Here is a 26,749-nt window from a genome sequence, read left to right on the forward strand (position 1 = left end):
ACCTAGGTTTAGGTTTAGGTGTCGTGTTGTGCGGGAGAGAGAGTCCTAAAGAGCGAGCAACACTACAGCGACCGAGTGAGGGGTTGATTTGTACTCCAGGGCCTCGATGCTGTGGGGCTCGGCTGCTCGGGCACTGTGGCTTTTGGCCACTTGAGTCAGGATGAATCGATGCGTGCTAAATAATGTATTTTGACGGGTTTTGTGGGATTTCGGGTTCGGATAGTACTCAAACGGGTTCAAACTCGCGAAACATGCCGGGTTTAATAATGTACCCACGAACAGCCCCGCGGGGATAGAAAGTTGTCCATCCCCGTCCCCTAATAGGGTAAAAATCCACGTGGACACGGGTTTCAAGACCCCATTGCCATCTTGAGGCACACGTAGTCCAGCAGGTAGCACCGCGAGTACCGCCGACGGGCGATAGCCGTGCGCACCAGGGAACTCACGGCATGCACAAGGAGAAGCACTACGGTGAGCATAAGAAGCGGCTCCATCGTGTCCGCGTGCTTCATCTCCTAGGCGTACCTCGCCCTCAGCACGGAGTGTGTACAGTTTCTTTTTGACAGCAACTACTAGCCCTTATTCCTCAGATAAGGCGAAATGATTTTTCTAGCAGAACCGGTTCCTTCTTTAGTACTCCCTTCGTCTGGAACTACTTTCGCTGAAATGAAACATTCATTTCTATGACAAGTAATGCGGGATAGAGAGAGTATATGATACACACGAGCAGCGTGTTCGAAATTTCTTAGAGATATTTTACGGTACATCATACTAACTAATCCAACGGTCTTGATAATTCCCAATTAGGGGTAAATTTCTCCTTTCTGACTTTTAACTGTAACGATTTAGATAATTAATTAAAATATAATTCATCTGCACATTGTCGTCCCCAGCCTTCAGCATCCTGACACACCGCCGCCAACAATAACAGTCGACCCAGCCTACAGGCCGCCGGCGGCCACCCCCAACCTTCGCATCCCAACGCCACTTGCAGGCCGCCGCCCGCACCAAGACTTCCATCATCTTGACGCTGCCTGCAATCCTCCCGGCGCGCACCCTCGTCCATGGCGGTGTGAGTTAGCAAGGCTGCAAGTTGGAGTGGGCTAGCAAGCCTATGTCGCTCAAGGCTCATGCAGGTATGTATTGATTAGTATACAATTTTGTACGCAGCCGCCAGCACACATCAATCCATCACACACTACGCTCCAGCGCCCCCCGCGCGCACACACCCATCGTTAAGCTAGCACAGACACCCAGCACTCGGCACGAATGACCAAAACACACAAGAAACCGGAGGAGAGATAAAGACGAGGGACGGAGCTATCTTCGTGAGGGAGGGGGGCTTACGATGGGCGCCAGTGGTGACACGGGGAAGGAATTGATCTCGGAGCAATGGCCGGAGTTGGTGTCTGTGGCGTGGGGCTCCGTGTGATGGACAAAGGCCGCCGAGCGTCCGAGTAGAACGCCACCGAGCGGCGTGGTGGGCGGCTCCGTCGAATTGCTGGGTCCGCCTGCGTGCGTCGGTGACCTCAGCGCGTCCTTGGCCTGGCCGAGTTTTAACTGATTACCACCCAAAATGTCCCTACCGTCATAATATACATACTACCCAAATCGTGTTGTAGTATTGGTAAATCTGGAACGTTCGTCCACTTAAATGGATGGCTAATATATCTTAGGTGTACTGTAAAAGATCTCTAAAAATATGCATTACAATAGTTTGCCTATAACAAAAAGAAACTGGAGCGTTACATTTAGCTGCAAGTATAATAAGAAACTAAATCCATCCTATATCTACTATACTCTACTTCTCTACTTCCTTTTTACTACGCCGACATAAGGAAGCTCCACCGAGCCCAAGTAGAGTTTGCCGTCATCTCTTTCCATGATCTCGGTTGGCCTGACTTTCTTTGGCCCTCTCATCTCCTCGACTATCTTCCCATCAGCAGCGACCCTCACAGCAAGAAGATGGCTATCACGACCAAAGGGCAGCTCATTTCTCTCACGGTGCAACGCCACCCAGTAGCCTCCTTTCCTGTCGGGCCTCACGTTATCTGGGTAGCCCGGCAGGTCGGCCAAAGGCTCGGACTTGCCCGCGTCGACCCCTTTGATCCAGTGCCTCAGCAGCTTGCACGGGCCAGTAGATGCGACCACGAGGTGTGTGCGGTCGGCGCTGAGCGCGACGCCGTTCGGGTATGTCATCCTTGGTTGGAGCACGGTGGCGTCCGATGTTCGTGGATCATACATCATGAGGCGGCCCGTGGAGTCCCCGGTCTTGGTGACCATCTCGTGTTCTGACCTGTCGTAGTTCATCGAACTATGGGTGAAGTAGACTTGACCGGTGACTTGATCGACGTCAACCCCGTTGGTGAAACGCAGCGGCATGCCATCAATCTGATCGACCAACACGGTGGCCTCCCCGCCGCCGGGCGGCACACGCATAAGGCCTTTGTACGCATCGGCCACGTAGAGGTCACCCGTTTTCTGGTTGAAGCGCAGACCAAGTGGGCGACCGCAGCGGCTCTCTATGTCCGCCTCCGTGCCAAACCTGGATGTCGTGCACGTTTCGCTGCCGTAGCCTGGTCCGTAGGCGTATGTTGTCCAGCCAAGCTTGGGCCCATTCCACCTCAGGATGCGGCCGTCGGAGACGCCGCTGTAGGGGCCTCGGCCCTGAGCGTCGAAGGCGACGCTCTCCGGCCCGTGCACTTCTCCGGGCGGCAGGGGCAGCTGTTGTGCCCGGGAGGCGTCGAAGCTTGCGGCGGCGGCTGCCATGGCCCCGGGCATGAAGAGAAGGACAAGTATGACCAGAGCGACGGTGGCCTTGAGGAGGCGGCTCATGCTGCAGCCCATGTTGGCTGGCTGGCCGGCTACCTTAAGCTTGTCGATCGATCACGTCGGCTGTTCGATGGAGGTTGGTTGTACCGTGTGTGTCGATCTGCTGGATGTGGTTTGGTTTGATGGATTGAAGGGAGGTGTCTAGATGTCCTATTATATGTACTCTGATGGACAGCTACAGGTCCGAGTCGGCCCATGCATGATCCACACGTACGCCGAGACGGACGGAGGCAATCGAGTCGAGTTGGATTCGAAGCTTGCGGATCAATCGATCCATCTATTGTATATAATGATCTCATCTTCAATAGTTTCATTTCAAAAGAAAAAGTCTTCAACAGTGTATAGCTAGCTACCACGTCATACCGACTCGACCGTCGTGCATGGATCTAAAACCCGGTGCCACCTCATGGTGCACGCATCCCCGCCACTAGACATCATCGACGCTTTCCGCCTTGTGGCGGTGCTCCGCAGAATGGCCTCATTAGAAGAGATCAACGGTCGTGCCGCTCCCGCTGGAGAACGACCGGCGTCAGGGTTGCTATAGCCTATAGGAGATTGGAGAGGGAAGGCTAGGGTGCGGCCGCGACCGGTTCTTCCTCCACCACGACGACCGGAGTGGTCCGAATTCATGACGATGGAGGAGCTAAGTGTCCTTGCAGACGACCGCGATGCCAATAGAGATCGTTGCAGCGCTGTCCGTAGAGAATGCCTCGCTGCCATCACGACCACATCACCACCGCTAGGATGGCCTTGTTGCCCTGAGTAGGCGCCGCTAGGAGCGCCCCACCACCTCCCGTTCTTAGGCCAAATGATTTTAACTATTTCGGTCCACTCCCGCTCTTGCGCCCGAAGTGCGGCCTCGTAAGAGAGATGTGGGCCCTAGGTCAGGCCTAGGCCGAACCAGGTTTCTCTCTCTCTCTCTCTCCACCAGTTTATGCATGGACGACCGTGATCGATTTTTGGGGGGGGCTATTTGTGTGTTGCGCGGTGGACAATGGTCGCCGAAGCTGCAAGCGGGATGACAATGCATGGTGGCAGCTGCAGATCCGCACTTGAGCGGCCATCTCCGCCTATGTCTGCTCCTTGCACTAGACTAGTTACACAAGGTAGTTGAGACGCTGCTGTTAGTGGGGAGCACGTCGTTCGTACACAATTAGACATACATGCATGCATTCAAATTAATTAGCTACTAGTAGTAGTGCATATGTGCGCGTGAGGATGATGTCAGGTACTACGCATGGATCGATGTGTGTGCACATTAGCAACAAGCAATGAGAGGATCACTGTTAGATTTGGACGTGCCGCTGAGATGGGTTCACAAGAAAGAAGGATCAATCCATGGGAGATAAATTTGACAATGAGCGAGAAATCGATCAGTGAAAGATGAGGTTGACCAATCATTAATGGAAGGCCAGTGAAACGATTGATTAATACTAGTACTAGTACCAAGAAAGAAAGAGAAGATCTAACAGTAGACACGGACGGACCGCTGAGATGAGATTGGCATGAGATCGATCTGTGGAACGCAACAATTCTCTAATGAACAAGAAGCAATCCGACGTGGGTAAACCGAAACGGCGAAATCACATCGACTTCCCCCGACCGATTCATTCATTGCTCCCCTACCCACACCCACACACAACACCACATTGGTGCTGCCACCCAACGCCCCATCTCCCTCGGAGACTCGGACCTCACCGCCGCCCCCTCCCCTCCCCACCCCTCGAGCGAGGAGGAGGTCGGTCGGCGTCCCCAGATCCTTTAAGATATTTGAACTGGAGCTCTCGATCACTCGCGCACCGGGCACAACCTCCGTCTGCTCTTCTTGCTTGCCGGCGACGCCAGCATGGAGCTTCCTCCGTGCTCACTCGGGCTAGGGACGCTCCTGCTCGTCAAGGTAACTTGTCTCTCGCCCGCCCATCTTTGATTCGCTCTTCTCCAACGCCCTTCCCTTCCTCCCCTCCCCTCATGAGTTTCCATCCTCGGAGCGCAGACACCATTGGAATCGAACCCTAGCCAAGATCTGGTTTGCAATTGTACCTACTGCCCAGACAAAAGAGCACGTTTTGGTTCCATTTTTACAGGCTTAAAACTGGAGCATCACTTTTATGACGAATACGCATCACATACAGTACATGCTTATTACTTCTATGCAGCATTTTTTGGTTCAAGCACAAAACCTACAGTAGTATATATCTTGATTTGTTCAATTTCTACTAGAAGAAGAGAGACAGGTCAACTTTGTGTAGTTTATGAAATTTCTAGAGGCTTGGCTCCATAGCAATGTCAATCTGGTAGTTTGCTTGCTACCAATGTGGTATCAATTGGTTTTGGTTCAATGCCGACTTATTAGTTTTGGCACTGGTTGCTTTTTCAAAAGGGAGGAGCTAATCACATGTGATTGCACAAGTATCACTCAATCTCTTGAGACTGGATTGGATGATGCAACCACATAGCAGATCTGATGGTACTAGATGCGTTGGAAAATATAATCATCATCTTTCCTCTCTTGGTTTTCTTAAATTTACTAGATGTTTTTCCAGAGTCTTTCGCTGCACGGACCCTCCACTCCCATTATTCGGCAGCATAGTGGTCTACTAGGAATGCGTCGGGATGTTAATTGCCATGTACGGTAGCCACTCCCGCAAGTTCTACCACACGTCCTTGACGGTGTTGAGACGGCAAACGTGACAAAGCACTCACTATAGTTTTACTCTCAATGATGGTTGTTTCGGACCAACATCAGCTAATATATAACCAAAAAATGAAAATGTTTTCAGAAGGTGCATATTTAACCTGTGGCATTTCACTCACCTGCCATGATATGCCTTCAAATTTGAAACTTTAACTCTACCTTTACATAAATGATATGCTGTTCATAACTAGCAACTCAGAAAAATTACCTTCAAATTCACTTTTTATGTCACTGACCAGTGACAGCCCAAGCTTGCACTATTGTGGGTTAATTCAACAAGTTGTTTCCGCAATGTGGTAATGAACAGACGGATTGATTTCTATTTATTCTCAAGTTATATTTCTAGTTTTATTTTATTTGAGGTTCCTTCCTGGGTTAAGTTAATTTCATATGCGGCTGCTTCTGCCATGTGTAATGAACTGGGGATTAACTTGTTGTATTCTGAATTTTAGATAAGTAAAGAATTCACCCTTGATGCTGCTTCTTTAGTTGAGACAATCTGGTCCCTGGCTTCTACTGCAACGAGATGTGCGATGGCTCATCTCACTCAACTCTTGAAGACAGCGTGTGTACCAGGAAAGGAGAATGGCAGAAATGCAAGTTGCGACTACTTGGAGTGGTAAGCTTGCTGCAAGTTGTGACTACTTGGAGTGGTAATCTTGCTGCAAGTTGTAAATATAGCTTCAAACAATGCTTCTACAAATTATTCTAGCCATGTACATGAGAAAAAAATGCTTCTCCAGCAAATTTCCACACCAATTTGTTTGTCTATCGTTTAGATTTTCTACTTCTGAAAATAAAAAATTTAGTAACAAGCTAGCCTTCTCCATTAACCACTTTGTGTGTGCTTCTATGCTATATGAACAGGTTTTGATTTGGCCACTTCCCTCCCTGATGTGCGCGTGCAGGTGCTCCATGTGCTTCCTTCTTCCCTTCGTGGGACGCCGCTATCCCGCTGCTCTAACGCCATGGATTGACAAATGTAAGTATTTATCTTTGTCTCCCCTTACCCTCTGTTCTTGTGCTTCCTCTGGGCTTAATTTGCATAGAAATTATTTCTTCAGAGAGGACAAGAGGGGATGTCTTGTAATCCAACTTGTCTTCTTGAACAAATGAAGCACAATCCTTTGCAACACTTGAAGTTTCAGACTGAATGAAATACATTGGCCACCTGTATTTAGAAACTTTACCCTATGTAGTATCATGTACCTTTAAGGGCTTGTTTTGGCGGATTCTTCCAGAATCGCCCCTCTCCTCAGCTACTCCCAGAATCTTTGACCCACATTATAGTAAAACTTGGTAGTCAAAGTTGTGTTTTTAGACCTCTAGTATCTGAAATGACATGTTTTGGGGAACAAGGGGGAGCCCTTTTAGTCTGCTCCCTGTCAGTATAGTTTTTTTAATTTGCCATACTTGCTGCTGTCCTCTTGAGTTCTAATTTCGTCTTCTAAAGCAATGAATTTTTCCCTTATAAAGGTCATCTTGTTATAGTTAGGTGTTGTTGTGCTGCTTTCGATCAGTAACACAAATGATAAACTAGATGCAACTTGGTTCAGGGTTAGTGGTCATTTGTATGGATTACAGAGTATAGCTATTGTAGGAATATTTGCTTCAATTTGGCCTTGGTATTAGAGTACAACTATCTTGAATCTACAGAATATAAGTCTTGGAGTACAACTTGCAAGACATTCCAAGCTAATTAGGCTCTAACTAGCTAGGATGGTCAAACAAATGAGGGTTGGAGATTCTATGAGAAGCTGGGGAGGGGGCCAATTCTCCCAGGATCGGCCAAAAGTACTGACTTTTAGTTATGAAGAAGCCCGTTGTGCCTGTCCTTATTGAGCAACAAACTTTCCAAAAGTGATAATGGCAATTTTTGTGAAATCAGTAGTGCAGTTTGCATCTTTGTAACAGTACATGCTATAAGATCAACATTAACACTAAAAGTGGGCTGTGTAGTGCCTGGAAGTTTAACTGATTATGCGGACCTGCTTTGATTGTGCCTCAAATTTCACAATCATTATTTTTTTATTTTAGATGCCTAGAATTTTGGCAAGCCAAGTTTCGCTGTTAAATGCCGACTTGTCAGTTTCCGTATTGGTTGCTTTTTCAAAGGGATGAGCTAATCACATTTAATTGTGTAAGTACCACTCAACCTCCTGAGGATCGATTGGATGATGTCATTATATAGCAGATCTGTTGGTACTAGACGAGATGTTGTGTAGGAAGGAAAATATAATCATCATCTCTCCTTTCTGGGTTTTCTTAAATTTACCTCCAAGATCTGATTTGCAGTTGGACGTACTGGACTGGCACAAGAGCACATTTTGGTTCCATTTTTACAGGTTAAAAACTGGAGCATCACGTTTATGACGAATACGCATGTCGTACAGTACATGCTTATTATTTCTATGCAGCATTATTTGGTTCAAGGACAAAACCTATAGTGCATGCTTATTATTTTTATGTAGCATTTTTTGGTTCAAGCACAAAACCTACAGTAGTATCTTAATTTGTTCAATTTCTACTAGAAGAGAGACAGGTTAACTTTGTGTAGTTTATGAAATTTCTAGAGGCTTGGCTCCATAGAAATGTCAGACTGTTAGTTTGCTTGCTACCAATGTGGTATCAGCTGGTTTTGTGTTGTTCAATGCCGACTTATCAGTTTTGGCACTAGTTGCTTTTTCCAAAGGGAGGAGCTAATCACATTTGATTGTATAAGTATCAGTCAATCTCTTGAGACTAGATTGGATGATGTAACCATATAGCAGATCTGATGGTACTAGATGCGTTGGAAAGTATAATCATCCTCTTTCCTTTCTTGGTTTTCTTAGGGTTACTAGATGCTTTTCCTTAGTCTTTTGCTGCATCGACCCTCCACTCCCATTATTGAGCATATTGGTGGTCGACTATGAATGCATTGGGATGTTAATTGCCGTGTCCGGTAGCCACTATTGCAAGTTGTACAACACGTCCTTGACGGTGTCGAGACAGCAAAAGTGACAAAGCACTCACTATAGTTTTAGGTTTTGTTTCAAGCATTATCAATTACTCCCTTCGTACCAAAATAATTCTTTATCAGTTCTCAAGCTGATATGTTTTCACAATGATGGTGGTTTCACACCAACATCGGCTACTATGATATACTTCTTTACCTATATCAGCAGTTAATATATAACTAACAAATGAAAATGTTTTCAGAAGGTGCATATTTAACATGCATATTTAACACTGGAACGAGATGTGTGATGGCTCATCTCACTCAGCTCTTCAAGACAGCGTGCGTGCAAGGAAACTAGAAGGGCAGAAATGCAAGGGTGACTGCTTGGAGTGGTAAGCTTGCTGCAAGTTATAACTATTGCTTCAAATAATGCTTGTGCAAATTATTCTAGCCATATATGTGACAAAAAATGCTTCTCCAGCAAATTTTCTACTTCTGAAAATTAAAAAAAAATAGTGACAAGCTAGCCTTCTCCATTAACCACTTTCTGTGTGCTGCAATATGAACATGTTTCGATTTGGCTGCTCCCCCTACCTTATGCGCGTAGGTGCTTTGTGTGCTTCCTTCTTCCCTTCCCGGGACGCCGCTCTCCCGCTGCTCTGACGCAATAGACAGACAAATGTAAGTATTTCTCTTGTCTCCACTTTCCCTCTGTTAGTGTCCTTTCTCTGGCACTAATTTGCATAGAAATTATTTTTTAAGAGAGAACAAGAGGGGATGTCCTGTCATCCAACTTGTCTTCTTAAACAAATGAAGCACAATCCTTTGCAGCACCTGAAATTTTAGACTGAATGAATTACGTTGGCCACCTGTATTTAGAAACTCTACCCCATGGAGTAGCATCTACCTTTAGTTTCCTAGATGCCCATTGTGCCTGTCCTTAATTAGCAACTCACTTTCCAAAAGTGCCGATGACAATTTTTGTGAAATCAGTCGTGCAGTTTGCATCTTTGTAACAGTACATGCTATAAGATCAACATTAACACTAAAAGTGGGCTGTGTAGTGCCTGGAAGTTTAACTGATTATGCGGACCTGCTTTCATTGTGCCTCAAATTTCACAATCATTATTTTTTTATTTTAGATGCCTAGAATTTTGGCAAGCCAAGTTTCGCTGTTAAATGCCGACTTGTCAGTTTCCATATTGGTTGCTTTTTCAAAGGGATGAGCTAATCACATTTAATTGTGTAAGTACCACTCAACCTCCTGAGGATCGATTGGATGATGTGATTATATAGCAGATCTGTTGGTACAAGACGAGATGTTGTGTAGGAAGGAAAATATAATCATCATCTCTCCTTTCTGGGTTTTCTTAAATTTACCTCCAAGATCTGATTTGCAGTTGGACGTACTGGACTGGCACAAGAGCACATTTTGGTTCCATTTTTACAGGTTAAAAACTGGAGCATCACGTTTATGACGAATACGCATGTCGTACAGTACATGCTTATTATTTCTATGCAGCATTATTTGGTTCAAGGACAAAACCTATAGTGCATGCTTATTATTTTTATGTAGCATTTTTTGGTTCAAGCACAAAACCTACAGTAGTATCTTAATTTGTTCAATTTCTACTAGAAGAGAGACAGGTTAACTTTGTGTAGTTTATGAAATTTCTAGAGGCTTGGCTCCATAGAAATGTCAGACTGTTAGTTTGCTTGCTACCAATGTGGTATCAGCTGGTTTTGTGTTGTTCAATGCCGACTTATCAGTTTTGGTGAAATCAGTCGTGCAGTTTGCATCCTTATAACAATACATGCTATAAGATCAAAGTACCACTAAAAGTGTTCTCTATAGTGCCTAGAAGTTTAACTGATTATGCGAATCTGCTTTCATTTGATTGTGCCTCAAATTTCACAATCATTATTTATATATTTTAGACACTTGAAAATGAAGGAAGAGATGCTATGATTGTATGTTGCTTCTGCTGTATGTTGATCTACCTGGCTTTCCTTTTGTTATACATGCAGCCAAAATTTCTGGAGCAGGACAGTCGCTTGACATTTTGTTATACATGCAACTGAGCCGGTCGGTTAGCGGCTCTTAAATCTATCCGCCACTGTCACCATGATGATGACGACATCCACTCCACATGCTTGTGCTCGGTCGACGACGCGACCGTCTCTTCCTCACCTCACCTCAGGCTGGCGGCGTCCAGATCAAGTGGATTCGTCAATGGCCTCAACAGATGCAGTCTGATTGCTCTGTCACGCCATCATGAAGGTACTCCCACTCCTCTTTGATTTGCTCCTCTCCCCTTCCCTTCCCCTTTCTTCTCTTTTACAATTTGTTTCCTTCCTCACGCAAGCGTCTCGGATAGGCTCCTTCTCCACAACCACACACGGGAAGCCATGGAAGCTCCATGTGCTTGTTCTCCATGGAGGTCAGCAGCTGCCGTGATGGAAGCAGGTCCTAGAGCTTGTCAAGGTTAGGATTTGGCAGCTGCGCTCCCTCCCTATTGATTAACCTATGCTAGTTTTTGATAGTTTGCCTTAATTTTGCTTCTAGCACATGGTTTTGCATGTATTGCTAGCGTATATTAAACTAGCAAGAAATAAGTGGCTCTGAAGCTACTTTTTTTACCAGTCTAGTCTTGATTAAATCCAGACTTTATTTACTTGTAGATGTATATTGCTTCTTTTGGTTGGTACCTGCTAACTGGTGGGATATGGATTACGTCAAATGTTTATGTCAGGTGATGAATGTATCTGTGATGAATTTTTATGCTCTGTTTAGAGAACTCACTTGGGTTTGCTCACTCAAAATGACATCAAATTCTTGAAATCTAGTTCTTAGCCTCGAGTGTCAATGTGCGGCTTGACTGAATCTTTAATGTAATTTTTCTTGTACTTGTGTTGTATAACTAATGCTAGTGCGGAGAATGAGCACTTCAGATTGGTAGTAAGCTGGCTAAGTACTTGGTCTGAATCACACGATTTTGTTTGCAGCATAATAGCACCATGCTTAGTTGGTATACTTATGCAATCATCATTTTCCTTGCTGCTATTTTTGTGGTTACTTTGCACCACCTTGTTATCTCTATTTTGTTACACATCTGCTCGTACATTGATCATATGACAATTGTCCTTACTGCTACGGAGTAACACTTTATTGTATCATTCCATCTACATGCATATTGCTACCTCTTGAGCATTGCGTTGGTTTTCCCTTGAAGAGGAAAGGGTGATGCAGCAAAGCATCGTAAGTATTTCCCTCAGTTTTTGAGAACCAAAGTATCAATCCAGTAGGAGACCAGGCGCGAGTTACCTCGTACCTACACAAACAAATAAGAACCTTGCAACCAACGCGATAAAGGGGTTGTCAATCCCTTCTCGGTCACTTACGAGAGTGAAATCTGATAGATATGATAAGATAATATTTTTGGTATTTTTATAATAAAGATAAAAAGTAAAGATTGCAAAATAAAAGGTAATAGAAATAGCTTGTTGATGGAAGATTAATATGATGGAAAATAGACCCGGGGCCATAGGTTTCACTAGTGGCTTCTCTCAAGATAGCATAAGTATTACGGTGGGTGAACAAATTACTGTCGAGCAATTGATAGAAAAGCAAATAATTATGAGAATATCTAGGCATGCTCATGTATACAGGCATCACGTTCGTGACAAGTAGACCGACTCCTGCCTGCATCTACTACTATTACTCCACACATCGACCGCTATCCAGCATGCATCTAGAGTATTAAATTCATAGAACAGAGTAACACTTTAAGCAAGATTGACATGATGTAGAGGGATGAACTCATGCAATATGATATAAACCCCATCTTTTTATCCTCGATGGCAACAATACAATACATGTCGTTTCCCCTACATTCACTAGGATCGAGCACGGCAAGATTGAACCCAAAGCTAAGTACTTCTCCCATTGCAAGAAAGATCAATCTAGTAGGCCAAACCAAACTGATAATTCAAAGAGACTTGCAAAGATAACCAATCATACGTAAAAGAATTCAGAGAAGATTCAAATATTGTTCATAGATAATCTTGATCATAAACCCACAATTCATCGGATCTCAACAAACACACCACAAAAGAAGATTACATCGAATAGATCTCCAAGAGAATCAAGGAGAACTTTGTATTGAGATCCAAAGAGAGAGAAGAAGCCATCTAGCTAATAACTATGGACCCGAAGGTCTGAAGTAAACTACTCACACATCACCGGAGAGGCCATTGAGTTGATGTAGAGGCCCTCTGTGATCGATGCCCCCTCCGGCGGAGCTCCGGAAAAGGCCCCAAGATGGGATCTCTTGGGTACAGAAGGTTGCAGCGGTGGAAATAGGGTTTCGTGGTGCTCCTGGATGTTTTCGGGGTACATAGGTATATATAGGAGGAAGAAGTAGGTCGGTGGAGCAACGAGGGGCCCATGAGGGTGGAGGGCGTGCCCCCCTGCCTCGTGGCCTCCTCGATTGTTTCTTGACGTCCACTCCAGGTCCCCCGGATCACGTTTGTTCCAAAAATAACTCTCCCGAAGGTTTCACTCCGTTTGATATTCCTTTTCTGTGAAACACCGAAATAGGCAAAAAACAGCAATTTGGGTTGGGCCTCCGGTTAATAGGTTAGTCCCAAAAATAATATAAAATTGTCTAAATAAAGCCCATTAACATCCAAAAAAGAATATTTAATAGCATGGAACAATCAAAAATTATAGATACGTTGGAGACGTATCACATATGAATGGTGCTTTCTTTTTGGTACAGGTAACTAGTGTCGCTGATCTGCCAAGCATAGGATTCCAGAGCTTCTTGTCATCAGCGACCTACCTCCACTGGGACCTGACTGCCATCCGACAACACGTGAGTCATACCGGACATCGTTGGGACCTCCATGTCCGGCTACATGGGTTGCGATGAGCCCCTGCTCTCTCTCTCTCTCTCTCTCTCTCTCTCTGCCCTTAGACGGTATGGCCATTTAGCTAGTGTGCGACTGTTGTCGTCATGCTGTGTGTAGTGGTGGTGGTCTTCCGGCAACTGACATGATCTTGGGATTGTGGTCATATTTCATGTCGATTAAACATATCATAATAGTTGTACTTTGTGAGGTCATGTGTGTATGTGGCTGCTACCATGCTTTGTTGCCCATGCAAGATTCTGTTGTGCCTCGACAAATATTCTTCGGTTTATCCATTTATGTACCTTTTTTGCACTACAAGTTACAGGTTTGGTATTGGTCCTTGTTCTAGCTTTGGTAGGATCCTTGCTTATGTTCGGATGTTGATTTGTTAATAATGGCTATCGTCAAGTAGAAAGAAAACTATTACCTATTAACTGGTGTAGTGTTGCTGGGCACATATAGATAGAACAAGTGTTATCTTTGTGTGCTTTGCAGGGAGCCATCATGCATGTGCTAGCAATCTTTATGACTAGTCTTGGATGAATATTTAATCTAGTTGTCTATTTGATTGTCAATTGTTTGCTATGTTAGCTGAACAAAGGGTGCTTCTTCTAATTTCTTATGCTAGCTGATCAGTTTCTAGAGCTGAACAATATATGTAGTTTCTTTTAGCTGGGCCCCGGCGCAAATCACACCTGCTCTCCCTGGAGCTCTCTCCCTCCTCTAACGCCTCCGATGAACACTTCTTCTCTGATTACAGCCGAGGTGAGCCACTCGCTTCGTTTATTTTGCATGATTACTCTCATTCCCTGTGTGTCCACAACCATCGAGCCGTGGTAATTGTATACTGGCCATTGCACAATGGGCATTTCTTGGGCTGGGTTTGGGGCTGTGGTGATGGTGTTTGCTATAATCTACATTTCTGTTTCTGTGAATGATTGAGGACCAAATTATTTTCCTTGCTATGGCTGCGTTTCACCATCTTAATTGGTACTTCTAATTGTTACACATGTTCTAAATTCATGATGCTCAGGGTCCCATGTAGTTTTTAAACTAAACTTGATGTAGAAGATGATCTTTGGAATAAACTAGATGAAGAAAATTATCACCTTTGGCAAAACAAGTATAAACTTTCGCAACTTAATTCACATGTCATCTCTGTTTATTACTTGACAACAAATTAACAAAGTGGCCGCGACTTGGAAGACGTTTTACTCGACCACAAAATGAATTCACTTGTAATGTTGAAATATTTTCTATAATTCCTGGCAAACCAAAATAGTATGCAAATTATTTCGCCACATAATGGTCACGCAGCTGGTTTGAACTCCAATACTTACATTTTGATTCCTGGGTGCAGATGATAGACATGATTTCTGATTTCTTCAATTGAAGGCCTTAGTCGGCAGACCACTAGGGAGATTTTTGAGATGCTCAAGGAGTGAGAGAGCTTCATCTTGCAGTGCAACACACAAGATTGAGGTCCAGAGCAGGTACCTATAGGTGCAACGGTTACATCAGGCGGTGCCAGCACCCCCATGGAGGTGGTGGCTTCATCGGCGCCTCTTCTCTAGTGACCACTGCTTGCCTAGGTAAGCCACTCAGTTGGTCCCACTACTTCGCTTTCTCTTCTACTCTGCGTGCCCACGGCCATCCATTCGTGGTTCATTTAATTCCATGGCAATTTCTAGGATTCTGGGTTGTGCGTCTCGTGATGATTCTGGCTTGATAGTTAGTGGATTTAGCCCTCAAGTTTAGTACTCTGAGTCTGCTGTTGTTGTTGGCTGCTGTGTTGTTGTAGTTGTGATTGCTTTGCACCACCTTGTTATCTCTATTTGGTTACACATGTGCTTGTCCATTGACGATATGGCAATTGTCCTTGCTGCTATGAAGAAACACTTTATTGTATCAGTGCATCTACATGTATGTGCGGTGCTTTCTTTTTGGTACAGGCAACATGTGTCGCTGATCTGCCAAGCATATTATGATTCGAGAGCATCTCGTCACGTCACCAGCGACCTACCTCCACTGGGACTTGACTACCAGCCGACAGCACAGCGACCTACCTCCACTGGGACTTGACTACCAGTCGACAGCATGTGAACCATACCGTACATCGTCGGGACTTCCATGTTAGGCTACATGGGTTGCGGTGAGCCCCTTCTCTCTCCCTCTGCTTTTAGAAGGTCTGTTCATTGAGCTGTGGGCAATTGTTGTCATCATGTGTGTATTGGTGGTGGTCTTCCGGCCACTACCATGATCTTGGGATTGTAGTCATATTTCTTTCTTGTCGATTAAACATGTCATAATACTTGTGCTTTAAGAGGCCATGTGTGTATGTTGCTGCTAGCCTGCTACTATGCTTTTTTTGCCTATGCAAGATTCTGTTGTGCCTCGACGAATATGCTTTGTTTTATCCATTTCTATATCTTTTTGCATTGCATGTTACATGGTTTGGTAGTGGTCCATGTTCTAGCTTTGGTAGGATCCTTGCCTATGCTGGGATGTTGATTTGTTAATAATGGCTATCATCAAATAGAAAGAAAACGCTTGCTTATTAACTGATGTAGTGTTGATGTGCATGTATAGATAGAACAAGTGCTATCCTTATGTGCTTGGAGGGAGCCATCATGCATGTGTTAACAATATTTTTGACTCGTCCTGGATGGATATATTTAATCTAGCTATATGTTTGATTGTCAGTTGTTTGCTATGCTAGCTAGACAAATGGGCGTTTCTTTTATTTTGCTACGCTAGCTAATCAGTTTCTGTAGCTCAAATTTTTTTTGTTGTTTCCTAGGCTGGATCGGAGATGGGACTCGGCGCAAATCACACCTACTGTCCCTCCTCTGACGCCTCCGGTGAACACTTCTTCTCTGACTACGACCTAGGTGATCCAATCTCTTCCTTTCTTTTGCATGATTACTCTCCTGACTTGTGTGCACAACCATCGAGTCGTGGTAATTTTATGTTGGCCATTGCACCATGGACATTTCTTGGGATGGGTTTGGGGCTGTGGTGATGGTGTCCCACATTTCTGTTTTGTGACTGAACGGCGACCAAAATATTTTCCTTGCTATGGTTGCGGCTGCATTGCGCCATCTTATTTGGTACTTCCGACTGTTAAACATGTTCTGAATCCGCGATGCTCAAGGTCCCATGTAGTTTTTAAGCTAAACTTGAGGCAGAAAATGTTTTTGGAATAAACTAGATGCATAAAACTATCACCTCTAACAAAAAAAGTGTAATCTTTGACAGCTTAATTCACATACTAGCTCATATAGTATTTTTTTCTACGAACCAATCTCGCTTCCTAAACTGGGTCCATGGTTTTTTGGGTGTATATTTGTTGCTTCCCTTGTTGATGTTGTATTGCCCAGCAAAACAAAACAGTCTGTGTAGTTTTATTTCTCCTCTTGCTCAGCAAGGTTGTTAATGGCCACTGATGAGTAGTATATAGTTTTCTCCTCCGGCTACGAGTTTCCTTGATTTTCATGTGGCTCTGTGACTCGTTGTGTCCCGAGCACTCAAATTTCTTTTGCGATAATCTCCAAAGGGTTTGGGATCTCTTATGTTGCTCCTTCATGAGTAGACGGATGGAACATTTGGGCTTAGGATCTTGCTGCATCTCTCAACACTCTTCAGTCTCTTCAGGCTGTAGTTGGCAAGGATAAGCAGTGAACGATATATCTATTATTTACCACCTCTAGGTCACAATTTAGGACGTTTTCAATATTGATAGCTCATTGTTTTGAAATTTGACAATCAGTTCCTATGAAAATTATGTTTCTTCAAATTGAACCAAATATTCATTATAAACATATATTTCAAAATAATCTAGTCTATACCTATACTAATTACAGACTCTCAAAAAGTTACCATGTTAATTAGAAAATACTAACCGTTCATCCGGTGGGACCAAATTTTTACACTCTGGATTAACTCATATAATCCTTGAGTAACAAGATTAATCATAGGGCCCACAATCCTGCCATGATTGTAGAGATGAAAACCGACCTTTAATCATAGGGCCCACAAGGCTTCCACAGTTGTAGAGATGAAAACCGGACTTCACGCAACAATGAATCTAGATAAACGATCCAGCCAGCCAAACCTCTCCCCAATTCCATTGGTTCTAAACTCTGCCCCAAGAAGGATTGGCTGCAATCCATCTTCATTGGTCTAGCGGAGATGGAGATCCTTTCAATCTCCTTAGCTTCCATGCCAAGTCAAATTGCAACCCACGATGAACGATGCCGTGGAGAAGGAGGTGCATCAATAAGAGTTTGAGTTGGATTGAACAACCACCATAGCTGCTGAGGCCGTAAGCCGCAGATTGGAGGAAGTACGGCAGTCTTATGGCGCTGCGGCCCTTAAAGGGAAGAACAACAATGGATTGCTCTAGGCGTTCTCTTGATTTCCTCCTCCTATTAATATCATGAACAACAACAGATCCTCCTAGGAGATTGTACCAATTAAATCTACATGAGGATCCTCTCCTGGAGGAAGGTAAGTGCCTCTGTAACTTTTACAGAACAATTTGAAGAGTAGCAGAAGAGGGGGGTTGATCACGCAAGTAGTTCACTAGACATGTCATGCTAAGTCTGGCTGATGACGACGTCACCTGGTGTTGAGTAGCAGCAAGATAGTAGTGGCAGTCAGCAATCGACGGGCCTAAGCCAGATGAGTAGCAGCAATTATCTCATGCATCCACCCATGCTACCTGAATCAGATCGAATAGATGCCATTGTTGGGAAAGCTACAGAGCCAAACGACTATGGTAGACTGATTGCAGTATAGTTAATTAAGGAGCTAGCAAGGATGCAATAGGTTTGTATTTTTAGTGATTATTATGATGTTGTGAGACATGGTCTCAAAGAACAAGTAAAACCTTAGAGTTTCGTTTTGAGGATTTAGATGATAAGTGTTTTGTTTCAGACCTATCTAGATACATATTAATACGATGGTTTTGTTTTGTGGGTGCCATACAATACAGTTAGGGGATTCAGTTCAAGAAAGATGTGGCCGTACTTCTGGCTTTTGCAGAGTGAACTCAAGAACCTCTACTTATTTTGTTGGAAACTGAATTAGTCGTTTTGTAGCGTTTCTTCAGTCTACCTCTCTCTACTTCTTAAATCTTATAGGAAAAACTACAAGTTTGTAGTTGGATCTGTACTTTCAGTTTTATGCTTACCCAATTATCTAATAGGACACGCGCATCATAAAAGCACAAACCATACTCTGTTCTGGTGATTTTTTTCTTTATAGTGTTGTCTGCACTTTTGTTTTATATATTCTTATTTGCAGACATGGAATGTATATGCATACACAAGGTCAAAAACATGGCACCTTAGCAGCATCTATTTTAAGCAATACGGGAGATCGAAAAAGATGCTCAAGTTAACCTCATGGTAAAGCTGAACGGCACTCTGTTCATCTCCTCGATAGTGTTAAAAAGTAGCTCTGTCTGGAAAACAGAAAATGTCAAGTTTTGTCATCTTCATGTCGTCCTATTTCTCCCCATATTATGCAGCAAGTGCTAACTGTTACTGTTGCTTTTGTCCCTACAGACCAAATCAGCGGTTGGTGCATCGTTTCTCAAGTAAAAAACCATTGTAGTGAAAGGTTTTGAAGTTTAGTTCCTGATTCACAGTGCTTACCTTGATGTTGTTCAGATCAAGTTTCAGCCTTCTTATGTTGTAGATTGTTTACAGTTTCTACGCCGGGCTAAAAACTTCTAGGTCCAAAGGTGTGTGAGAAACCATCCGTATGGTCTCGGGTCAGGGTTATTTTGAGGTAATCATATGTTAGTTGCAAACTAGATTAACTAAGCATACATAGGTGGTTATATGATCTCATAGACCTTCAAAAGTTGCTATTGTCTGTTCTAGGCCGCATCATATTGGTTAAAGTATCAGAGAAGGTAACACGTTTGACCTACTATTGCTCACTACTCCTCGGTAAACAAATATAAGTGTGTTTAGATTACTAAAATAGTGATCTAAATGCTCTTATATTTCTTTACAGAGGGAGTATTAAATATTTACGCCTGTTCTTTTGTTTTGGAAAGTGTTGTCCCAATGAATGCCCAAAAAATGTTTCTTTTCAAGAGCTTGGATTTTTCTTCTGAGAAGTTTCTATATACACTTAAATAGACAGAACTTTTATACAAAATATGAGTGTATTCACTATAAGCTCCTTTTATAAGCTACGAGTAATGTTTTTTCCATCTAATATAAGAATCATTGTATTTTGTGTTTTGGCTATACATTTTGCCTATAGGTTCACGTACTCCATTTATTCTATTCTATTGGTTCCTCTAAATGTGTCATGGATAACTTGAACTTCATTAGCACAAGCTTACAGATTGAAAAATAGGTCACCTCATTAATCGAAGAGTAGACAAAGTAGCAGGTATGTAATGTTTATTTTGCTTTCTGTTGTGTTGTTTTGGTTCAGACTACAAAAATTACTTTATATAGATGTTTCAACCAAACAGTGCACTCCTAAAATTTGACCTTCGTTATGCATGATGGATGATTCACAACATTCTGAATATGGGTGTCCAGCTATACTGCCTTCTTTATATGCTTCTATATTATCCCCTGGTATTAAAGAGTGCTTAGTTAACAATTTGCAAAATAATTGTTGATCATAACTTACCTGAAAAATAATATTACGGAAGCTTAATTATAAATCGCTACTCAGGATTTGAAGACATTGATAATTACAAGCATCCGATGTTCAAGATAGATAGATTGCTCGAGAGCACGATCTTCATTGTCGTTGCACATCAGTATCTTATAAGGTACTTTTTTTTCAAAATTTGTATATGTATTGCAATAATGCCAAATCTACCACATTGATACGATCTCCTCATATCAGAACTTCGCATGCAAGAAAAGAAATCAGGTTATGGCAGCATATGATTCTCGCATTAGTTTTTCTGTTGTGAATTTCTGTAATTTTCTACTTATGTGCTAATAAGGCTTTTAAGTGCATTAATATTTCAAGGATATTTCTTGCAGGTGTATCAAGCTATTTGAGATGTCCAGAGCATGCAGTGAGTGAGATTGATCAATCATGCATGCTAACTTAAAATCAAAACTTAAGGAACCACATTTTGATTGCAAAAGTATTTTGATGGGGCTACGCTTAGAGACAAATCATTCACGTTATTTCATTCTAAATGTTTCTTGAAAACTCCATAGCTTATTTCCACTCTCCAATTTAATTGTCTCATAGTGTTAATCATATTTCCATGGTGCATAATTATTAGTTGGGAGATATTCAAAAGTTGCATTCCAAGTTCTAATATATTTTGAACTCCTGCTATATTAACAGACAAAGATCTTCGATTATTTCAAAATTCATGTTTTCAAAATCACTAGACCGTGCGCATGCACGGGTTGACAACTAGTAGTATTAATATGTTGAAGTTGTTGTTATTTGTTATATATTGATAGTTGTGATCAACCTTTAAATTCAGGTCCTGCATTTGGATCTCATTGCTGTTGCTTTGGTTAGGCAGCAATTTAGAAACTCTACAGCAGTAGGCGCTCGCGCGTACTTGCATGTCACGCTAATCAAGAAAGAAGCATATAGTTAGTTCATATTGTGTCTGTAAAGGCTAGCCTGCCTAGTTAGGGCCCGTATCTTATGTATCTTAGTGCTTTTAATCCTCCGCTGATGTATCTCCCATTGTGGTCTATGGCGGATTTTCGTTGGGTCTATCCCCATTTCGTGGATTGTATCCTGGTATATCAGGTTTAAATTGCTGCCACCGTCCATCAGGGCTCGTGTAAAGTGGTATCCGTTAATTATTGGGTCTAATACCAGGGCAGCCCATCCTGCACGCCGGATACTTGCTGAGTAATCATGATGGTCGAAAGTGATCGTTTGAGACGACCAGTGGTAGGAATTCGCTGTGATAGGCCCTTGGGCATGTCTCTCTGGGAGTGTGCTTTGCTTCCCTTGATGACGTGTAACACGTTGACTGTTTTGACTTCTGGTGGAATCATCTTTTGTTCCCTAGTGTCTTGCCTGAGAGGCTCATCCTCGTCTTCGCTTGGTGTATCCTCCCCCTTGTGTATGGCGTTGAGCTTGCCGGACTGCTTGAAGACCCAACATTCTCTGTGGGTATGATTAGCGGGTTTACCAGGGGTGCTATGGATCTGACATACTTGGTCCAGAATTTTGTTTAGGCTGGACAATTCGTCTCTGGCGCCTTTAGAGGGCGGCTTTTGCTGACTTGGCCGAGAGCTTTTGAATGCGCCGTTTACTGCCGTGCTCTTCGTGCTGTCTTCTTTATTCCGGCGTTTGTTATTGTTGTTGCGCCGTGATTTCCCGTTTCCATCTCTAGCTTCGGATGTACTGGGGTCGCTGGTGCTGCATCTGGCTAGCCAGCTATCCTCACCCGCGCAAAAGCGGGTCATGAGGCTTGTTAATGCTGCCATTGTTCTCGGCTTTTCTTGGCCGAGGTGTCTGACAAGCCATTCGTCACGGACGCTATGCTTAAAAGCTGCCAAGGCTTCGGTGTCCGGACAGTCGACTATTTGGTTCTTTTTAGTAAGAAACCTGTTCCAAAGCTTTCGGGCTGACTCTCCGGGCTGTTGAGTTATATGACTCAAATCGTCCGCGTCCGGAGGTCGGACATAAGTCCCTTGAAAATTTGCCCCAAAAGCGTCTTCGAGCTCTTCCCAGCTTCCAATGGAGTTTTCGGAGAGGCTTTTAAGCCAGTGCCGAGCTGGCCCTTTGAGTTTGAGGGGTAAGTATTTAATGGCGTGGAGATCGTCTCCTCGAGCCATATGGATGTGGAGGATATAGTCCTCAATCCAGACCCCAGGGTCTGTTGTTCCGTCGTACGCCTCTATGTTTACGGGGTTGAATCCCTTTGGAAATTCATGGTCCAGCACCTCATCGGTGAAACATAGGGGGTGTTTGGCGCCCCTGTATCTGGGCGCGCCGTGGTGTTCGGATGTTTGGTGTGTTGCATCGTGTGCTGGAGTGCGCTTGCGTGGTCCATAGATGGATCTAGTTGCTCCGTCCTTTTGATGCGAGCACTTGCGTGGATCGCGTATTGGCTTCTGTGCGGCGTTGCTTGCCGCTCCATGTTGGCCGTGAGGTCGTCTATCCGCGCCCAGGTGGCCATTTTAATTTTTGGTTGCAGGGGATCTAAGGCCTCCTCATCGAATTCAGGTAGCAACTTCCGCTTCGGGTAGCTCTTGTTGAGGCGATTACCGCCATACTTCGTTGCTGTGTTGAGTACTTTACTCCATCTGATTTGGAGTGTGTCTTGCGCCGCCTTGAGCCTTTGCTTCTGCCTTTTTAGACTCCTTGCAGTGGCAACAACCTTTGATGGGCATTTTGTTGCTCCGGGCGTCTGTCCGGTGTTATGTCCTCCAGACTATTATCCTTGACAGAGTTGGTTTGTTCGGTTTGATTCTCCGCGTTGCCATGGTCCGGCAGTGGTTCGCCCTGCTCTAACGCTGGGTCTATATGATCATTATTTCTGTCAAGGCGGGATTTGGGGCGGCGCTTACGCCGCCGCTTTGACTGCTTCTCGAGGGGACAACCCTTCGTTGCGTCCTTCCGTTCCTCGTCGTCGTTTTCCTTTGGTGTGTCCACCAGCACGTCGATGTCGCGGGGCGCAAAGCCGCTCCTGAGGAAGAGCTCGGCGATGGCTTCGTGGAAGAAGGCGTCCATCTCGTCCAGCGTGTCCTGGTGGGTGGGCGAATCCTCGCGACCCTCCAGGATGCTGCGCGGGCAGTAGCTCTCCTCGCCGATGCTGGACCGGAGGATGGCGCCGAGGAGGAAGCTATGCTCTCGGACGCCGAGGCGCTTGTTGCGCATGGCCACCCTGCTAGCGATATCCGCGCTCACCTTGCGGTCGTCACACGGCGTATGGCACACGTCAAGATGGCAACGGGAATGAAACCCACCGGGTTTTGCTTGCCCAAACCCATCCCCACGAGAAAATCGCAAACCCGTCCCCGTCCCCATCAACGTATGTGGGGTTAAATTTTTGCCCGTCCCCTAAATCCATCGGATTTTCAAAACCCACGGGGAACCCGTCCCCACAAGCACTCAAGGAATACAACAACATTGGAAGAAAAACAAGAGCATATTACAGCAGCAGGCGACGGCTGGGGGACCTAGGTTTAGGTTTAGGTGTCGTGTTGTGCGGGAGAGAGAGTCCTAAAGAGCGAGCAACACTACAGCGACCGAGTGAGGGGTTGATTTGTACTCCAGGGCCTCGATGCTGTGGGGCTCGGCTGCTCGGGCACTGTGGCTTTTGGCCACTTGAGTCAGGATGAATCGATGCGTGCTAAATAATGTATTTTGACGGGTTTTGTGGGATTTCGGGTTCGGATAGTACTCAAACGGGTTCAAACTCGCGAAACATGCCGGGTTTAATAATGTACCCACGAACAGCCCCGCGGGGATAGAAAGTTGTCCATCCCCGTCCCCTAATAGGGTAAAAATCCACGTGGACACGGGTTTCAAGACCCCATTGCCATCTTGAGGCACACGTAGTCCAGCAGGTAGCACCGCGAGTACCGCCGACGGGCGATAGCCGTGCGCACCAGGGAACTCACGGCATGCACAAGGAAAAGCACTACGGTGAGCATAAGAAGCGGCTCCATCGTGTCCGCGTGCTTCATCTCCTAGGCGTACCTCGCCCTCAGCACGGAGTGTGTACAGTTTCTTTTTGACAGCAACTACTAGCCCTTATTCCTCAGATAAGGCGAAATGATTTTTCTAGCAGAACCGGTTCCTTCTTTAGTACTCCCTTCGTCTGGAACTACTTTCGCTGAAATGAAACATTCATTTCTATGACAAGTAATGCGGGATAGAGAGAGTATATGATACACACGAGCAGCGTGTTCGAAATTTCTTAGAGATATTTTACGGTACATCATACTAACTAATCCAACGGTCTTGATAATTCCCAATTAGGGGTAAATTTCTCCTTTCTGACTTTTAACTGTAACGATTTAGATAATTAATTAAAATATAATTCATCTGCACATTGTCGTCCCCAGCCTTCAGCATCCTGACACACCGCCGCCAACAATAACAGTCGACCCAGCCTACAGGCCGCCGGCGGCCACCCCCAACCTTCGCATCCCAACGCCACTTGCAGGCCGCCGCCCGCACCAAGACTTCCATCATCTTGACGCTGCCTGCAATCCTCCCGGCGCGCACCCTCGTCCATGGCGGTGTGAGTTAGCAAGGCTGCAAGTTGGAGTGGGCTAGCAAGCCTATGTCGCTCAAGGCTCATGCAGGTATGTATTGATTAGTATACAATTTTGTACGCAGCCGCCAGCACACATCAATCCATCACACACTACGCTCCAGCGCCCCCGCGCGCACACACCCATTGTTAAGCTAGCACAGACACCCAGCACTCGGCACGAATGACCAAAACACACAAGAAACCGGAGGAGAGATAAAGACGAGGGACGGAGCTATCTTCGTGAGGGAGGGGGGCTTACGATGGGCGCCAGTGGTGACACGGGGAAGGAATTGATCTTGGAGCAATGGCCGGAGTTGGTGTCTGTGGCGTGGGGCTCCGTGTGATGGAGAAAGGCCGCCGAGCGTCCGAGTAGAACGCCACCGAGCGGCGTGGTGGGCGGCTCCGTCGAATTGCTGGGTCCGCCTGCGTGCGTCGGTGACCTCAGCGCGTCCTTGGCCTGGCCGAGTTTTAACTGATTACCACCCAAAATGTCCCTACCGTCATAATATACATACTACCCAAATCGTGTTGTAGTATTGGTAAATCTGGAACGTTCGTCCACTTAAATGGATGGCTAATATATCTTAGGTGTACTGTAAAAGATCTCTAAAAATATGCATTACAATAGTTTGCCTATAACAAAAAGAAACTGGAGCGTTACATTTAGCTGCAAGAATAATAAGAAACTAAATCCATCCTATATCTACTATACTCTACTTCTCTACTTCCTTTTTACTACGCCGACATAAGGAAGCTCCACCAAGCCCAAGTAGAGTTTGCCGTCATCTCTTTCCATGATCTCGGTTGGCCTGACTTTCTTTGGCCCTCTCATCTCCTCGACTATCTTCCCATCAGCAGCGACCCTCACAGCAAGAAGATGGCTATCACGACCAAAGGGCAGCTCATTTCTCTCACGGTGCAACGCCACCCAGTAGCCTCCTTTCCTGTCGGGCCTCACGTTATATGGGTAGCCCGGCAGGTCGGCCAAAGGCTCGGACTTGCCCGCGTCGACCCCTTTGATCCAGTGCCTCAGCAGCTTGCACGGGCCAGTAGATGCGACCACGAGGTGTGTGCGGTCGGCGCTGAGCGCGACGCCGTTCGGGTATGTCATCCTTGGTTGGAGCACGGTGGCGTCCGATGTTCGTGGATCATACATCATGAGGCGGCCCGTGGAGTCCCCGGTCTTGGTGACCATCTCGTGTTCTGACCTGTCGTAGTTCATCGAACTATGGGTGAAGTAGACTTGACCGGTGACTTGATCGACGTCAACCCCGTTGGTGAAACGCAGCGGCATGCCATCAATCTGGTCGACCAACACGGTGGCCTCCCCGCGGCCGGGCGGCACACGCATAAGCCCTTTGTACGCATCGGCCACGTAGAGGTCACCCGTTTTCTGGTTGAAGCGCAGACCAAGTGGGCGACCGCAGCGGCTCTCTATGTCCGCCTCCGTGCCAAACCTGGATGTCGTGCACGTTTCGCTGTCGTAGCCTGGTTCGTAGGCGTATGTTGTCCAGCCAAGCTTGGGCCCATTCCACCTCAGGATGCGGCCGTCGGAGACGCCGCTGTAGGGGCCTCGGCCCTGAGCGTCGAAGGCGACGCTCTCCGGCCCGTGCACTTCTCCGGGCGGCAGGGGCAGCTGTTGTGCCCGGGAGGCGTCGAAGCTTGCGGCGGCGGCTGCCATGGCCCCGGGCATGAAGAGAAGGACAAGTATGACCAGAGCGACGGTGGCCTTGAGGAGGCGGCTCATGCTGCAGCCCATGTTGGCTGGCTGGCCGGCTACCTTAAGCTTGTCGATCGATCACGTCGGCTGTTCGATGGAGGTTGGTTGTACCGTGTGTGTCGATCTGCTGGATGTGCTTTGGTTTGATGGATTGAAGGGAGGTGTCTAGATGTCCTATTATATGTACTCTGATGGACAGCTACAGGTCCGAGTCGGCCCATGCATGATCCACACGTACGCCGAGACGGACGGAGGCAATCGAGTCGAGTTGGATTCGAATCGGCAACCGAGTCCGGCCGGGTACAAGGAAAAATCTATCCATCATCTGGTTCCTACGTGTAGCTAGCTCCTGCCTGTACTCTACGGATCAATCGATCCATCTATTGTATATAATGATCTCATCTTCAA

At 45.4% G+C, this 26,749-nt stretch overlaps 2 pseudogenes; both read right to left on the bottom strand.

The window, feature by feature from the left end:
* Positions 1 to 1,809: 1,809 nt before the first annotated feature.
* On the bottom strand, positions 1,810 to 2,961 carry LOC125525898 (protein STRICTOSIDINE SYNTHASE-LIKE 10 pseudogene; annotated as a pseudogene).
* Positions 2,962 to 25,342: 22,381 nt separating this feature from the next.
* On the bottom strand, positions 25,343 to 26,440 carry LOC147957764 (protein STRICTOSIDINE SYNTHASE-LIKE 10 pseudogene; annotated as a pseudogene).
* Between the last annotated feature and the right edge of the window lie 309 nt (positions 26,441 to 26,749).

The sequence above is a fragment of the Triticum urartu genome, chromosome 7A (assembly GCF_056163025.1).
Source record: "Triticum urartu cultivar PI428250 chromosome 7A, HENAU_Tu73, whole genome shotgun sequence".
Taxonomy (NCBI): Eukaryota; Viridiplantae; Streptophyta; class Magnoliopsida; order Poales; family Poaceae; genus Triticum; species Triticum urartu.